At 40.8% G+C, this 26,870-nt stretch overlaps 1 protein-coding gene across 8 annotated transcripts in view; it reads right to left on the minus strand.

Moving 5' to 3' along the window:
- Window positions 1-26,870, minus strand: part of SULF1 (sulfatase 1) — a 147,750-nt gene that overhangs the window by 117,400 nt on the left and 3,480 nt on the right. For 7 of the 8 annotated variants that reach the window (XM_040082069.1, XM_058422593.1, XM_058422592.1 and 4 more), the window contains exons 1-3: window positions 5,872-5,956; window positions 5,191-5,470; window positions 3,862-3,954 (exon numbers count right to left, since the gene is read on the minus strand). The gene's annotated coding sequence lies outside the window, so the exon portion shown is untranslated. Of the gene's footprint in view, window positions 1-3,861; window positions 3,955-5,190; window positions 5,471-5,871; window positions 5,957-20,135; window positions 20,248-26,870 lie in introns of those variants that run through there. The other variant, XM_058422602.1, reaches the window with a different exon arrangement.

Here is a 26,870-nt window from a genome sequence, read left to right on the forward strand (position 1 = left end):
CTGTTTTTAAGTGAAAACAGACAAAACAGTGCACATGGTAGAATAACGAACATCTTGGCACATTGCAATTACAATGCTGGAACAGACCACTATTCGGTTTTAATAGATGCTTTTGAGAAAAACAATCCCCTGTGTTCAGCTCCCTGTTACATTTATTCTCCAGAACTCTAGTGCCAAAAGCTTCCCCATCTTCTCTGTGGGCTTTCCAAACAGAGTTCACCTCCTGTGAAGCACCACAAAAATACAGCTGCTGTCAAGCAGTTCCTCTCCTTGCTAAGATGGGTTAGAGTCACATCATAGAGAAATGGCAGCATGCAGTGCCATAATTACATTCAAACCAGGAGAGGATTTTTTTTTTTTTTTTTTTTTAGAATATAACATCACTGACTTTCTCATCTTTTGATTCCTTATAGAAACTCCATTTAGTATTCTGTGGATAGTCTAGCACTGATCTACAGGATGGATGTCTATAGCACAGTATAGTTTATTCTGTGTGCATAAACCATAAGATGAAACAAGTATTAGTTTTCTCAGAAAATAAAATTCTTAAGACACTTAAAATTAAAATGGAATTGCTCTCACCAGTTAACTTTTGAGCATGAACAAGCAATGCTAAACAAGGATCTTGCAGGGTCTCTCAAAAGCAGTCTACTGACATAACTGAAATATGTTAAAATAATTCAGCTAAAAAGAATCAGGTTTGGCAATTAATTTATTAATTACTGTGCTGCATTCTGAGGTGACTCTGCTTAGAGCCTTGAGCCTTTCCACTTTACAGTGTCCTCTCCAAGCACATGACAGCATTGAACTTGCCCTTCTTAGTAAGAATAACAATGGAGTTACTGAACTCTGATCATATGGAAATGATGAATTAGTGTTGGAGCAAGAAAAGTGAAAGACAAAAAAACCACGAGCGGGGCAGGAGGGAATGTTACGCTGCTGATGCAGCTGGAAAGGCAGAATGATGACTTAAGGGTTGTTAAGGGCAGAAGCAGGATGAACATGCTGCCGCTACTGAGGGCACAGCACAGGGGACTGAACCCCCTCCCATTCCCTTCCCACTGCTGCTCTCTACACATGGGAAACTGCTCAGGGAAAAGGTCTACAGGTAACTGCAGAGCCGGGACAGCCACAACTCAATGGATTATTCACCATGTACATACAGCCCCTCTGCTTCATCTGTAGCCCACTTAATGCAGCTCTACCTGTGATGGAGGGGTTAGGAAATGGTAGCATGAGGAAGGCAACTGCGTCTTACGGGTGTCACAAAGCTCTCTTGTGAGCTGTGCTATTCAGTGCCTTCTGATTTAATATCCTCAAAACCTCCAAAGATGGAAGCTCAAATTTAAACGGGCATTCTGAAAAGACACTCTTGATCCCATTATCAGTGTCGTGGATGGGATTACAGTGGGGGTGGTAATGGTGGAAATGTTTTAGGAGAGATCTAGTATCAACAGCAGGAGTGGCCACTAATTGGATTCTTTCTGTGTCACCACAGAGTTGTCACGGGACCCTCGTTCTCTGTTGAACACTGCAGCTCTCAAGGCACTCAGAAAGGAGCTTTCTCAATTGTTATCACATCAGTCTGCCTTCCCACTCAAACACAAATCCCCCAAAGCTCTTTCTAAAGCGAAGGACATCATGGAACCCATGACTCCCATGACATCTGCAACAAGTGTCCTGCCTCATCAGTGTGAGAATAGGCCCTGACATTGCACAAGGCTCAGACTCCTGATCCTGCATGAACATTTAATCATATATATATATATATATATATATATATATATATATATAAAATCAAGTGCAGGATGTAAGTTAAACAAAGCTAGATAAAAAACATGCAAACTGTCAAAATAGTCTGCAATAAAGTGTTTCTAGCCAGAACAGAATTTGCAAATATTTCAAAACATTTTTTTCCATAGCTGTGTAACATCCATGGAGTGTGGGTTTTATAATGGTTTACACATTCAGGAGCACTGTCCCCAGCATCACAACATTTTAAATAAGCAGTTTTTATCAGTTCCTGACTGGAATAAGAGTGGTTACAATAATTTTCACACTGTTACTTGCAATCTCTAGGATACTTTTTGATTTCTACATACAATTTTTTTCCTCACGACCTCTAATTTAGCTTACTTTTTGAAGGTGCATTTACATGCCATTTGGAAATTCACCAAGGGTTTTTTCAATGTAAATTACAGCAATCATAATTAATTTTTTCTCCTCTGAAACAGAGAAAAAAATCAATGAAAGGCCAAGGAGACATGCCAAGAAGCAGAAACTGAAGTTGCATATGTGACGTAACAAGCTCACCCACCTCGATTATAAAGTGCTAAGAAGAGGAAGCCCCTGACAAGCAATAAACTGACACATAATTAAGAGAATTCAGGGCAGGACCCATTCTGGCTGGAAAACATTTTCTTGTGCTCTACCTAACTGCTCATAGCAGTGAGAGAAAAATAAAACAGGGTGACACTTCGAAAACTCTATGAAGACAATAAGTATCCCACCTAATCTTCACTAGCTGGGGGAAAAAGAAACACCGGCTTTTGTGCAGTGCAGGTTGCCTCACATCACAAACAGAGTTGATAGTACAGACATGCCTGGTATGTTCAGCATTCCATATCAAGAGAAGATGAATTAGCCGCAACAAAAATGTGTTACAGCTTTCATGCAGCAGTTTATGGATTTTTTTGTACCTCTGGAATTTTTTACCTTGAGCATATCATGGAACTTGTACTGCCTCAGATCTTTTCCTAAGATTATCTTTATCTCACTGTGAGGAACATCTCTGTGAGCTCTGAACACTTTTACAGCTGCTAGGATGCTAATGGGAACTTCATGTGTGTACCCAGCACAAGTGCTCTCAGGAAAAAAAAAAGCCAATGTCAAAGGAAGGTATGTAGAAGTCACCATAAATATGTCTTTGAATGTTTACCATCTGGAACACTAGATTACATTTTGACAAGAAGCTGGACTGCCCCGTGGGCATTGTCTTTTAAACAGCCCCATCATTATAAAGGAAGGAAAAACATGATTTGCTGTTCCTAGTTTCTCAGCAAGATTTTCTGGCAGTGCCAGAGAAACTAGTTTGTTGGTTTTTTTTTTTTTTCTCCCCAAGTAAAACAATAACAAGCTGGGCATGTGTAATTAACTATGCACTTTCTTTAAAAAATAGTTTCTTGTAGATCATCTGATCTGTGATCCAGTGATACGCACAAAGCAGGATAGGTTTCAGTTAGGCAGTGACAGCAGCAGGCTCTGCAGCTCACATCTTAGCTTTGCTGGAAGTCTGAACCCCTGTGTGTTAAAGCTGGCATATTGAGCTTCTCACAGGACACACTGGGAGAAAGAAGAGAAATCCAATATACAGGACTTTAACGTGGAGCTATAATGAGGTTTTCCTTTGGTTTTGTTTTTCATTTTGAGCTTGTAAAAGTTTCCATCACTTTTTACAATGAGAAAGTGTAGACTGAAAGAAAAAACCAAAGTGGTCAAATTTATTCACATAAATCTTGGTCTGGTTGTGCAGTGATTTTTGGGATTTAGCTAATTCTCTGTTTCAAATTGCTGTGGATGACTTCTGAGGACATATTCATACTAAAGAGTGTATTCGAAAATACAAGCTGAGAACAACCTGTAAAGAGGCCAAATAATCTGTTCAAGGAAAAAAAAAGTTGACATAAAAGTTGGTTTGAGGCAAAAAATACATGTGCAACATGAAGCATGGGTTTATGGGCATCATTATACAGTTGAATACCAAAATCACAAAGCACCAGCTATAAATCCCCTTGCACAGCTTACTAAACAGCTCTTATTTCAGAACACATTATATATGGTATTATATATAGAATATCTCACCTGTAAGTGGTGAGGACAGTGTTAGATTTCTCTCACAAGTAGGAGGCCAATAATTCATAAGCACCAGAGGTATGTGACAGCTACTGTGAAGATCTGTTACGGTGCAAAAGAAGCAAATAATTTTGTTACTCTGCACAGGAAAACAACATATATATACAGCAAATTTTAAACTAAATGCCCCCAGACCAAATAAAAGGAAAAAATAATCCATCCTCTAATTTCTCTGTCTAGATCATTTAGAATAAAAACAATGAAAACATCTTTTCTGACAAGCTAACATACTGTAATTAGTGATAACATTTCTGATTTAGTTAATTTGCTGGGCTTCCCACGCTCCAGACATCAATGAACTTAATAGCGGAATTAAATGAAAATGATAGCAGAGTACTTCCATAACTAATTTCTAATTATATTTCTGCCCCTCTTCCTTCCTAAACATAAATTCTTGCCTACTTCTAATTAACACTTCAGATCGCTAGTTTAGAATCTATAAATATAGCGAGTCTTTAATGATCCATTATAGTGATGCTACTTAGTTTTCAATGACTTGTAAAACTTTCACAAACAGATCTGCAAATGAATTACATCCATCTGCTCTGCTGCAGCTGCAAGACCAGCATTACACTGTAAGCTGCCTTTCCCTGCTTTTCTGTTTTTCCCTTAACTTTATGCCCATGTGTAAGCCAAACCGTCTCGATGCCGATTATCAGGAGCCCAGGCAGGTCTCTCTATAAAGGAGCCTTCAAACTTTACAGACATCTCAAACGCACTTTCAAAACAGTCTGGTTTGCCTTCCAGCTGAGCCCCAGACAGGCTGCACGCTGCTGAAGCATCCCGCTCAAAACCTAGGAAATACTGAGCCGCGGTTCTTTCTCCCGCCCGGCCACTCAGTTTCCACGGCCGGGCTGGAGCACGGAGGCGATTGCAGCCGCGGACACGGCACCCACCCGTGCCCGGCTGCCGCTTCCCCCGCGCCGCGCCGGGCACACGCCTGTGCGCCGAGCGGGGAGCCGTGCCCGCGGGGGGAGCAGAGGAGCGCCCGCAGCGCTGGCACACACCGCTCCGGGGGAGATTTTCCAATCTACACCTCCGAAAGCGTGACCTTAGCGGCGTTAAGAGTGTTAGCTCCGTAAGGACGGCCAAGCATCAGGCTGCGCTCGCTGTTATCTGTCAGCCGTACAATAGCAGCATTGATAAGGCAGCAGCAACTGGCTTTGACAAGTGTGCTGTGCTAGCATTCCTCTGAAAAGCGTGAAGGAAAAAAGGAGAGAGGGAGAGAGAGAGAGAGGGAGAGAGAGAGAGAGAGGCATGATGTGCCTTTTACTTTACCTGAACAAAGTGTGGGGTTTTATTTTTCCCTCTGAGCCTCTGAACGATTCTTCCCGTTTCTCCCCCAGAGCTAGGTGTTTCTTCTTTTGCTTGCAGCTCACACTTGGGGAAGACCACACAGCTCCAGCAAGGCTGCCTCTCTCCCCTAATCCCCACTCGAGTGTGATGACACACACTAACCCCAACCATCTGTTGAAACACGTCCTCAAGCACTCAGCACAGTGGTGTGTCAAGACGGGCTGCCCAATCCAATCGCTGGGGTTGGGTGGCTCTTAAGGAGCTGGAGGCAGAGACAAGGGCAGAAACTATAAGGCTGAGAACTCTTTAGCAAAGTAACCTGAGATTTTGAGAAAGGGCTGCTATTGAAAAAAAAAGAGCAGAAGGGGGAGGTACTCGCGGGAAGGTAGAGGGAGTGGATTAGTCTGGTGGCCAGTTGTGTAACTTCTCACAACTCCTTGTATTCCCGAGGGACCACTGGGACCCCCTTCGCAGTGGGATGCACAGAAGCACAAGAGCAACACTAAAATGCTTCTTATGGAGGGTCTATTGAGGCCAATCTCCTCTGAGAGACGCTTTTCTAAAAGAGATAAAGGATGCAGTTTAAAATCCTGATAAAGTGCTACTGCGGGAGGCGTTTGCACGGCGATGTGACATCTGCATCCCGAAATCCCGACTCCTTACCGTGCCGCGGTTACCCCGTGGCTGCTTCCAGCCTTCCTGGGAGAGCGGCGGAAAGAGGATAGAGGAAAACCGGCGTAGGGGCCGGGGGCAGGCGGGGAGAAGAGGGGATATCCGAAGAGCAAATATATCTGCCTCTGCACACAGACATCTATCTGCGAGTCCTCCCGCCGAGCCCGCGCTTCCCGGGACGCGGGTGCCGCCTCTGCTCCGCGGCGCGCCCGGCGGCTCGGTGGCCCGGCGGCTCGGTGACCCGGCGGCTCGGTGGCCCGGCGGCTCGGTGGCCCGGCGGCTCGGTGGCCCGGCGGCACACGCTGCTCGCCCGCCCCCGGCTGCTGCTGCGGCGGCCGCTCCGCGCCCGCGGCGCTGCTGTGACAGCTCCGGCCCCGCTCCGGCCCCGAGTGCCGCCCCTCGGCCGGGGAGCTGCCCCCAGCCTGTTGCTTCCCCCCTTCCCACCCGCTTCCGCCACCGCAGTGTCCTGCGGGATGCAGCCGCGCCTCGGGAGCGCTGCCCTGCCCTTGGGGACTCGGGGCTGGGGGCTCCCGGCAGTGCCGCGGCAAGTCTGGACTGAGTCTAGGCTGTACTTCAGTTTCCCTCTGCCACAAAGCAAACTTTATCACACCTTCCTCCCTCTCAGAGACGCTGCCAGGAAAAAAATCCACTAATTTACAGGAGATGTCCGGGAAGGATAGATAAGGGACGCAGAAAAGCTGCTAAGTGCCAAAGGAACAGTTCTCTCCTTTCCCCTCCCTGTAATAGGATAGCGTGGAAGAGAGGCTTAAAATCTCAAGGGTTTTTACCTCATTACCAAGTGCCTGACTTGACACTCGCATTAAATCTACATTTCACATTATGACAGATGCTGTGTTTTCTTTGAACTGAAAGGGAAGGACGTTGTTTTGGCATTAAAAGTTACTCTGAAAGTGTTAACATCCAGCTTGAAGAAAGGTTTGCAATTTTGAAAAGACGTACTCTGCCCAGCTATATGAAAGCCATATGAGAGTCTTGAAATGTTGATTTGGCTTACTCGTTCTTTAATACCTTTCACAAGGCTGTTTCTGAAAGACTAGTGGCAAAGTGAATACTTAATAAAATGTGAGATTCAAGAGCTGGGGTCTGAGCCCAGATAGCTGTTAGCAAAGCTGACCTGGAAAAGAAGGGAAAAAGAAGAAACTGTAGTCACAACTGTATTTGCCTAAATTTTTCCCCAAAGTGATGATACAGTGTCTGTTTCAGCCTGTTACTCTGAAACTGCTATCACAGATGTTTGGTATCCACTAAAACACTACTCCCTAATCTGCTAATTCCAGATAAATAAACAGCTGAATAATATTTTCAACAATAATATGTGGTGAGGTAGAGATGCAACTACTGTCCCTGGGGTTTTGTAAGATTCTTAATGTTGCCAATTATATCTTCAGGGCAAGAGGCTGGTTTGATTTTGTTTCATTCTAGCAGACTGTGGTCTGTAAACAGGCTGGATAACTTTACATACTCGAAAAGCCCTGGAGACTTTACTGAGCTCATTTGCATTTTCTTTAGCTGTACTTCTCACCAGTATTGTATAGTAACTGCATTAAAAATTTATTATTAGTGATCAAAGATGTGCAATATCAAAAAGCCCCTCAAATTGTGCTGCATCATCCTTTGTACTGACTCATTTTCTAAAATTCAGCTCACCTCACAGATGCTCTAGGTTTTATTGGTCAAATGAGAGGCAAATTCAGCAGGGTTCAACTCCTAAACAACAAGAATGACAGTTATATGCATACAATTATTTTTTGTTGCGATGCATATATGCTTACCCAATGTTGTGTAATATATCTGAGTGTATTTATATATACATAAGCAAGTTACTCTCTCTCTCTCTCTCTCTATATATATATAGGTTACTGAGTACTTGTGTGAAGCACAGACCCAGATCTGTTGGGTTTTTACGCTGTGTAAGTCAGGGATGCCTCTGCTGATGCCTGTCAAGTCACAATACTGTAAAATTGACATGTTTAAAAGATCCTCTAATTTAGTGTTTTGTATACAGAGACACGCCCCCCCCCCCCCCCCATTTCTCTTCAAAGACTCTGCAATGACTTGAAATACAAATTTTCATCTCTATAACCAATGTTAGTAATAGCCCTCGAACATCATGCATGATCATGTTTTCACTTAAAAGCTACTGCTGATGTTGTGGGATAATTTAACTGCTACTTGTGTGACTACAGCCAGATTTAGTTTGCTGTGACAGCTTATAACAGGCTTTTCTACCACTTCTCTATGCACACTGCCATCTGCAAAGAGTTTAGGTTTTAAAGGCTGAAATGAAAGCTGCACTGGAAGAGCCATACCCGAAATGCTGTTAAAATTATGCATCATAAAACAGGTTCTCAAGTTGACTGTCAAACCCTTGAACTCTTGCTAAGGTCAGGCTGCCCTCACTCACATAAGACTTGTAGCAAAGTGAATAATGCTTTATGCAAATAACTCAAGACAATCCTAATATGCAAGATTAATTGTAGGTAATTGTGATATTGAGAAATAGTCACTCCTGTTTTGTTCCCACAGATAACACGTCCCTCACATAGTAGTTCCAGTTGGTTTCCATGGTAGCCAGCAGCATCTTTAAGCCAGGGCACTGAGGTTCAGTCTGTGTAGCCTAGACTTTATCTCACCACCTTTCCTCCAGCACAGATGGCCTTGGAAGTTTTGTGTGTCAGTGTGGACGCATGCACATAATCACACACAGGCACCTCTGCTCAAGAACCTCACATAATTCTGAACTCTGGCATTTTCAGCTCTCAAACATGGTTAAGGGGGATTTTTCATGATTCCTGCAGCAACCTCAGTCTATATCTCCTGCCAATATGAATGGAAGATGACTTCTTATTTCCTTGAATCATTTTATGTGTACCCTGCATCCAATTATTTTTGAAGAGTTTATATAGGAACAGAAGAAGTTCTAGAACATGACTATAAATCCACAGACAAGTTTACTGTTAAATTCTAGCTTAAAATATACTCATGCCTCTGTTGAGTTTCAATGATATCTCGTTGATAATGAGATATAATAAAAAAGCCTTGGAAATCCTGAATTGCAAAGAAAAGCTAAATAATTAAAAATCAATGTTTCTTTCTAAAGATCCCAACAAATAGCAGGTTCCAGGAAGATATGCTTCTTCATGTGGAGCACAGTGAAGCCTTGAAGCTACTTGCTGCAGGATGCAGTGGGGATAAAAATGACATGTGTTCAAGTGTTTGGACAAGTTCACAGTGAAAAAAAAGAAATTACTCACAGCAATTAAATACAAATATATAACTTTAGGTGCAGGGAATCCCTGAATCTCCTGGAGTGGAACCTGGACAAATATTCTGTGCTTGTCCTTTTCTTACACTTTACCCCAAGCATTCACTATTTTCCACTACTGGAGGGTGCCAAGCCTAGTATACCCATGACTTAGTGTGGCACAGCTGCTCTTTCTTTCTTAAAGAATTTAACCATTGCCAGTTTGGGGGCCTCATGGTGCGTAGCATAAGAGAGATTAATTCCTTTTAAGAACTTCAGCCAAGATTTTTAGAGGTTGGCTCATAAATCTGTGTTCAGGAATCTTAGTAAAAAAGGTCTGATCAAAAGTATTGAGTACACAGCAGCTGTTAGTGAAGCCAGCAGTTGGTTTTCTTTTTTTTCCCATATGTGGGCATTCCAAAGTCAGACACAGGCTCATGTAAAATTTGTGAGCTAAATCCCAAACTCTACTCTGCTCAAATGTTTCTTAACCTGGAGTCACCTGAATTCCAGAAATTCATGGTCTTTTAGAAGTGTTTCCTCCATGCTGAAAGCCCGGCACCCTGCAAGACTCTGGAGTCAGGTACCCCTTCACTACAATCATCTAAATTGCTTCAGTAGGCTCTCAGAACACCTCTACCAAACTTGGAGACTTTTGAATGTCATAGCTAAAGATCAAAACCCTGGCCAGAGGAAGAAGAAATAAATAACTTTCAGGACATGCAGCCTGGGTACCCGCTGGGTAGCTTTCTTCTCACTGCTCATTCACCTGAACAAAATTTTCCAACAATGATTATTCTGTGTAAAAACACAATACGGTGAATATACAAAAAATATTGAGAAATTTGGTGAGTTACGTACAGAACACACAAAAATGCAGAATTCTGTGTCCTAGAAGTGTGGATGTTAATTCAGGTATCCCATAACAATTTCCATATTTTCTGGGGAAATGTGCATGGGCCTATGCCTGTACTCTCTTAGTTTGAAATCATGTGTGTGCTAGCTACAAAAGGACTGCTTTAGAAATGCTCTAAGGGCACAGTTCCAGAATCAGGATTACCTGCCTGTGCATAGCGCTTGTGGAATGGAAGAGTCTAGGCTTCTTCAACTTTTTAAGGAAGTTCTGCCCTGCTCCATCTTCCCTGCAATGGAATCAGATGGTATGGAAGTTATACCCAGCTACAATTTGTCTTAGGTTTGCAATACTAAAAATAGTTCCCCTGAGGGGTAACAGAACAGAGGACAGAGTGCAGGTGAGACAGACAAAAGATCATAATTGACTCAATTCATCACTGGGCTTTACAATTTGTCAGATTGTTGTCATCACTATCACATGCCCTCCAGAAGAAGATTAATGGTTGAAATAATTGTCAGTCTCAAATTTGTGTTTCTTCACTTACACCCCCTCTCTAAAGGCTGATGCTTTTTGGTTACCATTTCTTCTAAGGTAACTCCCTTATTAGTGGTTGCACAGTAATTTACTTCCAAACAAGGTCCCTGCAATAAAAAGGCACATGTCTTACCCCAGCAGAAGAGCTGATTAGATTTGTCATAGCTGGACTTTTTTTTTAGTATCCCAGAATTAAATAAAGAAGACCAAAAAAACCCCAACAAATGAAAACCCAGTATATTTGTCATGTCATTCTTAGGGAAAAAAAAAAAAAAAAAACAAAGCCAGCAAAAGTTTTTCCAAGCTAAAGCCTAATATGACAATTTAATGCACCAAGAGGCTGTGGTTCTTCCCTTCTCAGCTGCCAGCTGGCCAAGAGTCTCAACTCCAGCACAGTAAACAAGTGATCACTGAGCCTGGGAAGAGCTCAACACACCAGACAGCTGGAAAATAGGGGCAAATATAGGCAGGAAAATCAAGAGATTTAAGCAGTCTGTGCAAGGTAGGTGATCCCATTCTCAGCAGTAGGGAACACACCAAGGAGAGAGTATATATGGAGTCTATAAGGCTTTAAAAGTGTGAGAACTCAGAGAGCAATGTGCTCTCAGAACTTGTGCTGACTTCACGTTTTTGGACAGAGTTCAATTTCATTACTGAAAAAATGTGAGGTAAACCATCCAATACTTAACAAAAATTGAAAAAATGCCAAAAATTTAGAAGCCAGAATGTCTCATAGCTTTTAATGTTAATTATTAGTAAAGTGATGACCAGTGGTCATCTTTAAGTCCCTCCCTCTTACATAATTATCATCTTTGCTCCTACTCAAAATTTTCAGCCTGAAAAAATTGCAGTAACAAAGAATGAAGGATTTCGATGACTCCACGTTAAATTCACCAAAATCAGGAAAACTTCAATTATGAAGGTTTAATATTACTCTTCCCCCTTTGAGCATTCTTCTAATATTGCACACAATCAAGGTACCACTTGCCTAAAAAAACAACTATGCTCATGATGTTGTTCTGGACAGAGCGTGGGAATACACATAGTTTAACATACAGATTCATTTTTTCCTGGAGAGTCAAGGAAGCAACAGCCCCTGTAGCCTTTTTATTTTTATAACAACAAATCCCATAACAATTTAGGAAAACATTTAATTTAACCCTTTTGCGATCTCATCTTAGACACAATGATAAGAATTTTTGGGAGCAGAAAGAGCAGACACGTTGCAGAGCCAGCTATACCTCTGTGTACAGAAATTTTTGTATAGTAGCAGGAACCTTTCAGTCTCACTTCCTCTGTTCTCACTGAGAAAAGAGGCTAATATGCTCAGCTTGCCTCACATATAATTAACTTTAGAGTTACACCTGCTAAGACGATTAACCTCACAGAAATTGGCATCTCATGTAAGGACATACAAATACGCAGGTAGGGTAATGCAGCCATAATAGCTGGCAGATTCATTCAAGGCTCTCTTGATCATAAATCAGGATACAGTCATGACACCTAAGGAAAGCACGTACTAAAGCCATCATGGAGTTTTATGTCACCAAAAGAATAATAAAGCGGTATTCATTGCGTGGCGAATACATTTGCTGGAGTCAAGTTTTCTTAGAGTTGTCTTGGGTGTAGCTATTATCTTAAGTCACTGCCCATGGGAGGGACTTAAATGCCAATACCCATCCCTAAAAAAGTATGTGTAGACACGTATTGCTAATGTTGATTATTAGAATTAAATATATATGTATGTAAACCATATATATTTACACGCTTATATATCTCTATATCTAAATTCTTGTTACTGGGCCTAAATTAAGGATATCATAGACTGAAAGCAAAATAAAACCGTAATAAACCAGTATATTTAGAAACATGACCTATAGATAAGAATTCAAATGTAGCTGCTCTAAGAAAAAAAAAGGGGGAAAAGAAGGAAAAAATCCCATCTCTCCAACTTACCATTCTTTTTGTAGGTGCCAAAATCCCATAAGTTCCTCACTCTACTGCCAAAACCTCTAATTCACCTCCTGAAGACATCTATGCCTCACATCCTGTGTTAGTTAAAAAAAAAAAAAAAAAAAAAAAAAAAAAAAAAAAAGAAGAAGAAGAAGAAGAAGAAGAAGAAAAAGAAGAAGAAGAAGAAAAGAAATCCACTGTAGAGAAAACTGAAAAAGTGAGGACAGAGTGAAAACTGAAATGTAATATTGAGAAAGGCCAAGAGAGAAGAGTTAATGTGGGGTGGTGAGTAGATGGAAGACATGATTACTTTGCAGGTCAGGACAATCATTCAAGATGTATGAAAATCCCAGTAACAGGTGTCGGTTCTGCACTGGTGTTGCTGAGGGTGTTCAGTGCTAATGGAAGAGAGTTCTCATTTCTTTCCAGGCAGAGCTAGTTTGGGCAGAGTGAATAGTACCACCTAAGGGTCCCAAAGCACAGCAGGTTGTTCAACTGTATCAACTAGTTGTACTTGTGCTCTCCAAAGGATAGGCAAAATTCAGTATTGTAGCAGTGGCAGAAGGATTTGGGGGAGGAAGGAAGGAAAAAGGCATGGTACTTTGTAGAACAAGAAGGTATTAGTCAAATTTCTGAAAGCAAAAGAGGCTGAGGGCATTCAAGCTGATTGGCAGGGAGTCAAAAAGTCTCCAAAGAAAGAGTAAAGGTTTGGAGGGCTAGGAAAAGTTCTTAGGGGAACATCCATCCTTAAGCCGCCTCAAGGAGGCTATCACAAAAGTCAGAATTTGAAAAAAAAACCAACATGGGGCTGCAGAGCCTGCTGGACCTGGCATTTCTGAAAGGCTGTGGGCCAGAAGAGACATTCCTGACCCTTTTGCTGGTCTGTTCCCCTCTGTACTTTCTCTCAGCTGTGGCACAGGAAGATCTTGTTCTTCATCCCCATGGCTTCCCCTTTTCTCTCTCAGTACCCACCACTCTCCTCCACTGCCCTTTAGCACAGCAGCCACATTCCCTCTCTCGCCTTAGACGGTCCCATGGCACTTCCCAGACTGTCAGCACTAAAGGGCAAGGGACACAGGGGAAAAGAAAGGGTCAGGACTGAAAGAGACAGAATGGAATTCTGACTGGAAAAGCATTTTCTGCTTCTGATGCCACCATGGGCCTGAGTACCCCTTCAGGCCTCCTTTGGCTCTCCCTGTCCACGCAAAACCTTCTACAGCAGCGAAGGAAAACTCCTAACAGATAGTCTCATCTGCTGTCCTTAGGCTGACACTGACCCCAAATCTCCTGTCATGGCAAACGTAGTTATTATTTACCCTCGGTGGTAATTTAGGGCACTGAATCTTTTCCAAGCTTATGTCAGTAAAGTTGAATTTTAGAGGGACTGGAGCAGGAAGCTGTACTATTTGCCTGGCTGGTTTACTTTGTTTTTATTTGAATTCCATATTCGGTTGAAGGGAGGGATAAATATTTTTCCTCTTCATTCTGGTATCGATGAGTAGGAAGGTAGAACGTGGTGGGTTAGACTAATGTAAAAGGCAGAGCTGTTTTTTCTTCTGTACTATCCTAAGGGAATCAGAATATTTTTTATAGTTGGCTCATTCTCTTCCCAAGGCTGTACACATAGTTCTAATAAAAGGACAGAAATGCCATTTTGCAACTAGTTTCGAAACTTGTTTTTAATCTGCACTTTAATAAATCCAAGGCCTTTCTAACATTTTCTTCAAACTGGATGCTATCAAGGAGTCACTGAAAAATCAGAACTTGCAAAAGAACAGTAGTAAGGGCTGTGGTTTGATGTACAGACCAACAATTGGCTCCACAGAGGTGGCTAGGAGCTAAACTCCAACTGCAGGTGATGCAGCTTCCAAGGACAGGTTGACACCCAGCAAAAACCTCTGGAACGAACAATCCCTCTTTCTCCCTTGCCATGCTCAACATAGCTCTTGTTCTTGCTGACTCCTTTGTGTAAACATTAGCCAACCACTTTGGTGGTTTTTTGGGTGGCTAGATTTTACTCAGGTTTAATCAGACCACAAACCTACGAAAATACAAGTGCTGACACAAGAAAAAGCAGAGTCATTGAGACAGGGGGAAAGAAAAACAAAACTCATTTTCCTTTAGAGACAATCTCATCTTAAATGGGCTCAAGTTGATCTTAAAATCAAATTTTAGAATTCACACAAGCTCAAGACAAGTCAAACTGGGGAAACTTTACAGCGGCCACCTACTCTGGGATGGCACTAGGGACAGAAAGTGTTCTACTAATGTGCACTTGTCCTACTACAGGATATGAGACCTGTCCCTGAGATCCTGAACTATCTCAAGAGGCAACCTTCAGATAACAAGCATTATTTTTAGGTTTTAGCAGAGATGCTATTTAAACCAGTCTCATCAACAATAAAAGAGTTTCAGTGGACCTGAGCTTGATTTCCTCGTAATGATAGACTTTGACTGAAGTTAGAGTCGCTGCCATGCTTGTTTGAGACATGAGGAGGCTGACCTTTCCTGTCAGGAAGATAGCCTGACACAAGAACTCCATAAATAACCTTTGCTTTTGCTGGAGGTGTATTCTGCCAAAGGGTGCCCTTTTGAGGACATCTTCATTTATTCTCAAGAGGGCCGAGATGGTATTTTCCAGATAAATGAATATAGACATTTTTAAACCCACTTGTAAGCGTTTTTAAACCTGATTACACCCACTGTGCTTTCATGACTTTGCTTCATAGGTGGTAAAGTGGTCTACCTGAAATTTCTCAGAAGAAAAAAGAACTATATTTTATATATATGTAAATACATACATGTACATATACACACCATGTTTTATTACATTTAAGACTTTTCCTATTAGTTGAGAGTCCCTGAGCAAAAGAAAAAAGCTTTTAACCTGTAGTTTTTCCAGAAGCAGCTGACAGCCTGACTAAGCTCCGTGCTTTTACAGCCTCTCCCTGCAGTGGGACCCAGCAGACAGATCATTTCACTGAAATAAATCATGCTTACCCTTCTACAAAAATTCCTTTCACACAAACCAATCCACAGCTAAGTTTCAAGACAGCAGTGCCTGAATCATAAGTAGCAATGTGATGGCTGATCAATAACTGTGTTACAGAACTAATAAATAAAGATATACCAACAAATGACTAATTGCACATCTTGATCCCTGCCTGTCTAGTGCTGATGTGAAATCCCCCAAGTGGAAGTGGTGGAATTCACTGCCTAGTTTAGAAGTAATTTTGAGCTAGAGATCTGATCTGCTGTCTTGTGATCTTTCTCAGGAAAAACAAGAGAAGCATTTTATCACTGAGTGACAGTAATCATTGGCATATCATCAGGCTTTTTTTAAGCCTCTCCACTTCTGGTGAATTACTTACTAAAATAAAAATTGGTCATTTTTATTGGGACAGCATCATTTACTACAATTTTTTTTATCCATTCAGCTGTTATTCCCAAAATTAGCACAACGTAAGGCAGCCTGTGTTAACTCTTTCTTATGCTAAACAGCCCTTGTTAGTTTAACAGAACAAAAGCTTTGATTGTAAGTGCAAATATGTGTGAGAATCTAGAGTCAAAGCACACTGGTGGCTTTTTTTTTATTGAATGACTTGCTTTGGTGCAAGTTTCCAAATAAAGATTTAATTGCACCCACTTGCATCAATTACAATATCAAAGCACATAAGTTATAAAAACAGAAGGTGCAGACACAATGGCCATTTCAGAGTCTGTTTTGAAAACAGATTAGACAGAGTTATAATGATCATTTCTTCAAAAGAATTTAGAGATTATCAGAAACAGAACAGACTGTGGATTTTAATTGAAAACTCACTCCAAATTCTTTGTATCCCTCTACCTCAGCCTGCTCTCCTTCACAGCTTTGAACAAAATAGTTAATGAGTGGGTTTAACAGGGGGGATTTGAAACCTGGAGATAAATACAGTTGCAGTACGCAGTTCTTAATATTGCAGTGCTTGTGGTACCTTTGGGTGATCTCATTTCCTGCACTTACACTTTGACGTAATCACACTTAGCACCTGTACGTACAACTCAGCAATTCATTCCAGAAGCCCAGACGCTCTCCATGGGCCCCTTGGATTTGAAAATAGCTATCTGTACCTTTCCAAGCAGAAGTCTCACTCACATATCCTTGAAAATCCTTTGTGATTCTGAAATTTCAGTTTCTCTTTCCAGAGAGTGAAATAATAAGCAAAAAGAAGATAGCATCTTTTTAATTTTGACTATTAGTAATGTCAAGAACATTTGTTTAGATCATAGAAATTCCCTGGAAGCTGTTCTTGATAACCATTGTTTATGCACATACAGTGCATATTAAAAAGAAGTGGCACCAGTGATGCTTTTGAGAAACAGGCTGATATTTCAGCCTCTCCTAGCAAAACCAGAATTGTTTAACTAGTGTAGCTTAATAGTCATTAGATCAAGATATGAACACACATAAGTTCCTCTACATATTGATTGTTGCAAAGTCAGGAATATATTGAAAAATATAGAAAAAGTTGATATACTGATTGACAGAAGGTACTGCTGAATGAACATGATGTGTTAATCAGGTCACATCATTTTTTCTTATGCAAAGATTGTATTTTCTGAGGTTCTTTATTCCACAGTCAGAATGACATTGCAGACCTCCCAGGAAAGGCCCTTCCTCTACCATGTTTTCTGAAGACTCTTTCATTGGAGATGAATTTGGATCATTTTGGCAAAGCAGGAGTTACTGCAGAGAGTGCCTCCCATTCCAAATTAAGCCTCACCTCTTGTCCGTAGGGTGAGATCTGGACCACTCTGATTTTTGCTAAACACACAGATTTGGTTTCTCAACTGTCCCCAGCTCTGTGCCAGAGAGCACCACTACTTTGCTATCAGTCTCTTCAGCTGCTTAGAAACTCTGTCTTGGCCTGGGGCCCCACTTCTGGGGCACCCCAGTTTCATAAATGCAGACATCCTCTGTGTCCATATAGTACTCTTATTGAGTCTGCCTCTGCAAAAAATCTGCTCCAGTGTTTTAGGAGACTGAACAAACCTTTTGGAAAAATCGTTGCCTCCTAAAGTTACTTGACTCCTTGCTCTTTTTAAACTTAGAGCTGATTTTTATCCATGGTTTCTGTCATTGCAAATTTCTCTGAGGGGATTAAGCACTTTAATCAAACTGACATAAAAATATTCAGTGATATGTCCATGGCATAACTGATAATAAAAATTGAAATATTCTAAAAATATCAGCTAATTTAGAGTATCAAGGACACCTTCAAGGATACTGAAGGATTAGCAGTCACAGCCAAAGATAGCCAGGTGGCCAATTCAAACACGTTACAAAACCTTTCTCAAAAGTAAAAAAGCACCCAGGTTTTACATCAGATTGTATTTCCATGCAGTTCTGTCACTGTCTCTTTTTATATAACAAACAGTCGAGGAAACATCTTTAGCAATCACCTACGTGGCACACAAGTGCTGGGATGGACGTGCTCCCTGCACTCCGTGGGGAGCAGGCAGAGCTGGCTGCCCCGGCACACGCAGCAGCAGCCGGCGTGGGATGAGCAAAGCTACAGAGGGAAAGACAGGCAGGAAAACCTCTCAAGTGCGTAGGGTTGGGACAGCAGCATATTTTGTTCGTGATAGACTTATCCCTAGTGACTTGAGTTTCAGGCAGAAGAGTGTATCTCCCTGTATAAGCCTAATCCGCCTACTGTCACAAGGAGGAGGCATGCAGGGTACCCCAGATAACAAGAGCCATGATGACATCTAGCAATTTCTCCTGACTTTGGTGCATGGCAAGGAAGCCAAATAGGTGTCAGAAGTGGGGTGGTGTGAAGAATGGGCTCCTGACATGCTGGTGTTTCTCCCTCAGGGTTCATGAGCATGGGCCAGGCAAGTACCTCACGTCTAATGTTGCCACTGAAGTCACAACTTCTAATAATTTCCCTTCACTTCCACACTCTCCCCAAAGTATCTTTCTATTGCTTCCTGGATCTCAGACACAATGCTTTATCTTTGAAAAAAAATAAGCAAACAGCGGGAGAAGGATGCACTGTTTTAGAGATAAGGTGATTGAGTGTCTTAGAAACCTTTAAACAAAATAACAGATATTCTACCAAATTGCCTATTGGTTTTACTTACCTGGTATTCTGGGGCTGAGAGGTTTCAAAGTCAAATGACTGTAATGAGCCTTTAAAATCTATATTTGGGTAGATAAACAGATAGTGCTGAACACTGCTGTTGTCTCTGTCTTGTAAGTGATAAATAAATGGCTTCCAGGAGTTGAGCAGCCACTCACTCAAGTAAAAAAGCCTGTGTCTCTGGTGCATATACAAAGTGGGAATGAGAGTTAGCTATGGGAAAGACCCTGGCATAGAAGAGTCACACACTTTCTGCCTTTACATTTTCAAAATGGGCAGTGGAAAACAGTGGTGTGCTCCATCCTCCTGCCCTGTAATGCCTGATTTTGCCTTTAAAGCATAGAACTAATGAAACTTAAAGGAAAAGCAAATTAATAAAGGATATTGGCAGAAGAGGGAGAACACTTTTGGGCTCCAAGTTGAATAGAAATGAGCTTAGAGACACTTTGCTAACCAAACTGTGCAGCTAACCTCAAAGGCTGTAAGGTGCTATGCTTAAAAAATGCATTGTAGAGGTTTTCTCGTTTTACACATTTAGGGACAAGCCCAGCAGGACAACACTGGTGTGTGGCCAGGAGATTACTCTGAAATCACACCAGAACTACACACAGAATTAGCATCACAGTCTCTGGGGAACAGCTCCCTTTTGGTCAAAGTATTTTACAGATAGGTTGCCAGGAACTGAAACCCAGTGGAAACAGCGGTTCCCAAACTAGGACTCACCCCCTCTCTGGGAAAGAAGGGGGGATATGAGGGTTACTGGCAGGGCTGCAAACTGAGTGGCTGTAATCCTGAATGCTGGATGCTGAATGAGTTGGGGAGGAAAGAGGAGAGAAGGGTCATGAACGATATAACTCACTTGGGAGAGGGGCACAGGAAAAATAGTTTGGGAAATGCTGCAGCAGAAGCCTTTTTTTTCCCTAAATCCCTCCTTTTTCATTGTTGCTTCCTTGAACAAAAGCAGCCCAGGCAAAGGCAAGGGCTTAAAGCTAAAAGGCCTGACACACATTTCCTCGACTCAGTATCAAATTTCTCCTGTGATATTTACAATTCTTATACCATAAATAGAAATGCTTGAACACAGAGCTCATTTCCTGGTTTCTCAGAAAATGACATCCTCTTCCTTCTTGCCAGTTTCCCACATGTCTCCGTGCTTAATGTTGGTGGCCTGCCCCACCATTGTACTGGTTCTCTTTTCCAGCAGCCACAGCCTCACATTCAGTAACCTTTGCCCTCCCATTTGATCAGAGCCAAAATGCCACCTTTAGAGAACTAACGTACCAGAGAAAATGGAAATATGAAGCTGGGCTACCCACCATGCTGTTATCTTATCCTGTCCCCACTGAGGTTTATTTTCTGGAATACACCTGTTGATTTTAAAATCACAAAAGATCTAAAGGAACTGGATCATCTGAAGGCTCAGTATCTCCTTAGAAGCAGAGTCCTTTTTAAAACTGAACCTCTATCAATGTGGTAAATTTGAGGCAAAGCAACTCTTTACTGAAAAAAAATAGTACTTTACCTGCAAGCTTCTTTGGAGTCTTCTTGTCATTATTAGAGATTTCACTGAATTATCTTCCATCCCCCAAATAAGCTTTCTGCTGACACAAGAGAGGTTCACCTTCTTTTTGATCCTACAAGTGAAGCCATGTGGAAATGATTGAGAGTGACGTCACAAGTTCAGCATTATGATTTAAATCTAGGATCAAGCAGAAGGAGGGGAAAAAAATTACACGCATCCATGATTACTGTGTTTGGGTCATTCAGATGCAGGCTTCGAAAAATAAGGTCTTTTCTCAGTGAATATGGAATGTACCATGGAACCTTTTAATAGGAACTATTTTTGCCTTCATATATATATCTATATATCTATATATCTATCTCCAAGACTTTGGCTTCTTCCTCAGTCTTTCATTGTTTATTTGACTTTTTGATTGCTGTTGTCAGTACCAGAGGTAATAGTATTTCAGTGATGCTGTATGTAAACAAGTTTTAGACCTTTCAAAAGGAGCATGTGCAAAAGCATGTTTCCATAAGTTCCAGGCCTCTTTTAACCTCACAAATTGAGACTGAAAAAACTCAAAACCACTGAGTTTAAAACACTCACCCATAATTATTACTAATTATCGTAAAATTCATGTAAGTGGGAAGTTACCTTTTTAGAACAAGCATTTATGGACAGAAAAATCTGAATAAGTAAATCAGGGGTCAGAAAAAATGGCTTGAAGAGACAAACTTAAAAGAAGTCTATATGTTTAGCTCATTACAACTAAGAGGGGTCTGGCCAGCTTTGAATCAGGAGTCCACCAGACAGAAAGATCCTCAGTTCCCCAGCAGAACTGGGAGCAGTACTAGAGGCTGGTGCTGGAGGTGGAATGGCAAGGTGGCACATTCATGTTCTCTGAGCTGAAGTAATGCTCCACTGAAACTCACTACCACAAGAAATACCATCTCTACATGTCATGAAGAATACAAGTGGCCTCTTTTAGGAGGTCAATTTTGCTTCCTCCTCTGAGTTTTGTTGCATTCACAGAATCATTAAGGTTGGAAAAGGCATCTAAGACCATAGAGTTCTGTTCAGGGAAAGCTGGGAAATATATGGTACACGGGATTGTTTGTTCTCTTTAAATTGTAGTAATTTAGAGGGGTTGTGGGACATTTATATTTTATTTTATTTTATTTTATTTTATTTTATTTTATTTTATTTTATTTTATTTATTTTTATTTTATTTTATTTTATTTTATTTATTTTTAAACCAGAGTTCATTGGCATCTGAAGAAGGATTTTACTAGAAGAGTTTTAGGTCAATATGAAATATGAGAAATAAGGGTTGAGGATACAATGGAGAATCCAGAAGCATCATAGGAGGCCCAAAAGTGACATGGGACCTATACAGAGTTCAGTTCTTTGAACTTTCAAGCAAGGTAATAATATTTTCTTAAATAGAGGTCCGTATCTTCTTCCACCAATGAATAACGTTAATCTCTATTAACATTAATGTTAATGTTAATGTTAATCTTCTGATTCAATAGTAAGCTCATACTAAAGGTATAAAAATATTTCTCTGCATGTGAATACCTAGATTCAAATCTGACTTGCAGTGTTCATTAAACCTCCCTTGCACACACACACCACCAGCAGATAAATGAATGAGACAAAAATGTTCAGCCTCAAGCCCCATTTCAGTGTTTAAGTTTTTCCTTGCTCCTCCAGGGATATTCATGTCAATGTATTAATTAGGCAAGGACAGCCATTTCCATGTCTGAAAACACCTGCTCAAACTCAGGAAATAGTGCATGAAGTGGGGTAGGACTCATGTTTTCTCAGAGGGAAAAAGTGTGGTAGTTCTTTGTTGTGCAGCACGAGCTTCAGTCCACAGTTAACTTTAACAAGCAAACAGACATTAGCCAAAAAGACAAACATATCACAAACCAATAAAGGGGCTTTGGAATCACCTGTTGTACTAATTCACAGCTGATATTGTTGCTAAAATGCAAAAATTTCCTCAGAGCACAAGACTATTTACACTTAGAATACTGAATAATCCATCTTGCTTCAAATGCTTATTGCCTTCCCAAATAGTCCTTTAACTTGATCATTAAAGAACCGAAATTAAGGTGTGATCTTTATGAAAGCAATGTTTCCAAATAGGATAATTAGGGAAAAGTACACAATAAACTACATATATATATATATATATATAGTTTATTGTTTATTGTTTATGAACAATAACATGGGTATTTGTATTAGTGTCACTACCTAGTAAATATAAAAGATGACATTCAAATTTATTTTGTCCCTTTCCAGGCACCTCTTGGTACCTTTACTTAGAGAGATGAGAACCTGTCCATCTTCAGGGCCACAAGCTGGCCATAGGATGAGGTCCCTTCTAGACTTGTGGTAAGCAAATGGGAGCACTTTCTTTGCTGGAGCTGCAGTCTCCTTTCAGGGGAATTCATGGGAATTTCCACATGGCGTCAGCCCAAAGCAGAGCATATGTGTGGTTGCTTCTGCACAATGAGAAGTTTTCTGGAACTTAAGTCCAGGACCATCTTTGCTCTACTTTAAATCACCATGATGGCACCCAGGCTTCCTTCTTTGCCGCCAGCTTTCTTCCGTATCTACCCTGGTTTTCTTAAACTTAGCAGACCATATGTCTTTGATGGACCCACCCCGTTGTATATCCCACCAGTGCCTAGGCTGTAGCCTTGAATCTAACTGCTGTAGAAATTTAATTTGAGCCATATATTTTCTGGGAAAGAAATTCCATACTTCTTTAAAGGCATCAAGTGAAAAAGAAGTTTCTGAACGTAGGCATTGACTTCAGTGAGGATTTTGCCTGCGTATGCACGGCAGAACTGAGCTATTAACTGCTGATAAAGGAGTTAGCTCTTTGAAATATGGTTTTACTTTGATGGTTTTTTAAGGAGGAAGTTAAAAGAATTTAAAAGAACATTTAGATTCAATGATCAAGTATTCAAGGCACTTAGAAGTTCTCAAATTAAGGTGTCATTTAATAAGGCATGGGTCACATACATGTTTAAGAATATAGTTGGAGAGAATTCTGAAGAGAATTTTGAAGTTTCCCAGATTATCATAATTCTGGTTGAAGTAATTTGCCTGAGATTTTATGTGGTTTCAACAGTTTTGGCACCATCTATTTGGTTTTATTTGCATACCTATAAAAAAGGAATATTGAAAAAACTGAGAAGACCTTGATGTTCCCCTGGAAAAATCTACAGTAGGCATGGGTTCCCTGCCTTTTAAATAAAATTCAGTAGGATAACATGCTTTTTGTAGAGCAGCTACTAAGGGATGGAGAAGAAAAATCTGCTACAATAGCTATTTATTTCTTAGTCAGCAGTGAGACCTTCACAGCTATTGCACTTTAAAAATCACTTTTCTACTTCTAAGCTATCCCAGTGTCCTTTAACTCTTATCCACCTCATCCATTTACCTTTTCTGTTTTGCATGTTTATTCCTGCCTCATTCAATATCTGTAGCTTTCTGTATTAGTTAGCTTGCTCCTTCCTCTGGATTGTGGCAGACAATGTGTTAAATTAATGCACAATCTTTTTTCAAGCCTAGTAAATATCAAGTAATGTCAAGGGAGATCTGCACCTCCCTTGCAGCTCTGGGAAGGTACACAATCGACCCAGCTGACATATCAGAGCTGTATATGGACAGAACATATTCAGTGCACTGGAATTTTTTGCAGTTCTGCAATTTTCATATATATATATATACCTCAGCCAGTTGTAGATAGATTTTCAAATGAATTTTTATCCTTCGTTGCCAAGTTTAGTATCTTATTGGGAATATTGTTTTGTACAAATATTAAACATTGAAGCCAAAGAAAAACTGGTTTTTTAGACCAAATGGTCATTACATTTCTCTGGTCTATTGCTCATATCCGTGTTTCAAGTTGCATGGCAATTTTTAAGCTGGTATAGTAGATTTCAGGTAAATGATGTAACCAGCACGCTTTTCTCATGTTTCCATGAAAACAATTCCAGGAGGTCATTTGTTTGTTCTAATGTCAACCAAGGAAATTTTCATTTCTCGGCCACATGTAGCCTTGAAAAGTGTACCTTCTATAAATACAAGCAGTACAGGCTAATATTAGTAGGAACAGGTTTAAATAATTCTTGTCACCTTAACAGAAGAATCGAACAGTCTTTACTCTTAAATGTCTGAAGATCTAAATTAAATCCTTGTCTCTCAAACACTTGTGTATGTGGGTCTTAATCTGCTCCCATCAGTGCTTTTTTCTCTCCTCCTTTCTACTGCTGCACAAAACAAGCTTCAAATCCTTTACAGGGGGTCAGTGTGCTATATCATAAGACAAGAAAATGGTATACTATGGCCATCTGTGTTTGTTGCATGATAAACAGGAGAGTTTTAACCAAGATTTTTGTAGTTCAAAGGAAATTCTCAGCTGGGAAACAAAATTAATCTCCTGATGCTGGTGACATATAAAATAACAGAGGATGACCAGTCTTTATTCTCTTTTGGACACATATAGGTGCCATCTGTGATGCTCAGCTAGCTACTGCTGTAGGGAAATCAAGAGCAATGGTCACCTAAAAAGTGACTGCACCGTGTGTGGTGTCACCATCCCTGTGCACTTTGGGGACAGGCTGACTGAGCTCTTACAACCTGGGTGTTTCAGATGTTGTCAAGCATGCAAAAGAAGCAGGCTTTTGCAAGGAGAACCTTACAGTCCTGCTTATCTTATTTGAAGTGAATCTCTCTAAACATTGGGAAAGGGAGAAGGAGATGGAGGGAGAGGGAGAAAATGAATCCTATACCTCCCATATCAGTTTTATCATTTGTTTCATAAAAAGATGTTAAAGCACAAGACATTTGATTTTCAATTTTTATACTACACATTCTTTGGGAAAAACACTGCAAACCTACAAGGTTTTGGGAATAACGTACCCTTATCTGGAGAAAAGTTGGTCTGTTTATGCTGTGTTTTGTAACCAACCACTAATTCCCTAAATTAGTTTCCAGTTAACTCTCTCTTTGTGTAAGTATGTAATGGGCTGCTGAGTCAAATATTTTACTGACTTCAATTTGTGCTAAGTATGCTAGTCAAATGCTGTGGTGATGTGCATTAAATGAGTTGCAAAGGAGTGATTGAGTTATGCAGTCTCCCCAATGGACTGCTAATAAAAACTTTATACCTTATGAACCATCATAACTCTGTATATGCCACATGAAATAAGGTATTAAAATGTTTTAGAGAGCTTTAAAAAATTTATTGGTCCTTTTTTGGTATTGCTCCACCTATAAAGCTGGACTTCCTTAATTAGTGAGAACCTGTGCTCAGGAGGAAAAAAAAATAGTGTCTGTGAAATACTGGACCCTTTAAATGTTAAGTAATCCAGCTATAGTTAGTTTTGCTATCATACAGCTAATGAAGTATTATTATACCAAGTGGCCATCCATCCTAGGCAGAGCACTCATAGAGGTTAGTCACTACATTCATTTGGGGTTTCTGATTTAATTTCAAAGAGAATTAGGTTCTTGGTTCAGAGGAATTGTTTCACTCTTCCCAGGATCTTGCTGCTCAATAAAAGATCGCTGCATACAGGAGTGTCATTAGCTATTCTATATATCATAACACGAGCCACTCAAAGTGCTGCTAGCTGCCAGTGGATGGGTCAGCAATGTTCTTGTCAGGAAACAATTCTCACAGAAAGAACCAGCTGGGTATTTCAAATAGTTTTATACTTACAGAGGAGCATGAATCCCATGTCCCAGAAAAATCAGGCATGTTTTTTGCAAATGCTGACTTCCCTGCTTCTGGTAGTTTGGCTGATGGACATGTGCTTGAACAGAGCTCTGGAGCCCTACTCACTTCCAAATGAGGCCTGGAGCGGTAGATGTCTGTGAAGATCTGAAGTTTAACCCTTTCTTGCTGCTGAATTTTTGTGCTATGGCAAGTTCCCTCTAGAATGCATAGATTTCTTAAGGTATACCAAGACTTAATTATGCAATTATGCTTAACTTAATGCACACAACCCTGAAACCCATAACACAGTTTGTGTTTTACAGGTCCATGACTGGAGTGAAGAGTGGGCAAAGGGCAGTGCCAGCTCCTGCTGACAGGGAGCAGCTGACTGGGGTGAGGCTGTTGAACAACTGGGAAATTGTAGCTAGGACCACCTCCCATGACAATACCCTCACCTCACAGGAACACTGCTGCAGAAGCTTCTCTTGTCTCTGACCTCAAAGCTTCATCTCAGCTGTGGGTTTTTTCATATATTGGTGATGCAACTTAATGTTACGATCCTGTAAATGGTGTTCAACCACAATGCATTTAAATAAATGTATTTTGTTATTTTCTTTGCTGAATCAGCAAGCTGCCGTGGTCTCAGCAGCAGCTGCTCAGACTCCTCTTTCCTTCTGCCTCCAAGTTGTTTTCTTTGGCTAGACCAGAAAGGCAAAACCAGAGGAATGGGAAAAGGTACAGGGCACTCCTAATGCTTCCCTAAAGCTTTAAATTGCATTTAATGTCTGTTGCAGAGAGCAAGAGATGACTTCTCACGGCTGTGTCTGTACCAGCCCCTCACCCACTTTTGAGATGTTACAGAAACACTGAGGTGTCACTCAGGTTTCCCAACATTATGCCATCTGAAAGGCATCCAGATAAGGGTTGAGGATGTTCTCTTGCTTTGGATACTACTGCAGTGCAGACTACCTCCAGGAAAATCTACTAGGACAGTGGGAGCAGGACTCTAAACAGGC

This window comes from Hirundo rustica, chromosome 1, assembly GCF_015227805.2.
Source record: "Hirundo rustica isolate bHirRus1 chromosome 1, bHirRus1.pri.v3, whole genome shotgun sequence".
In the NCBI taxonomy this organism is placed as follows: domain Eukaryota; kingdom Metazoa; phylum Chordata; class Aves; order Passeriformes; family Hirundinidae; genus Hirundo; species Hirundo rustica.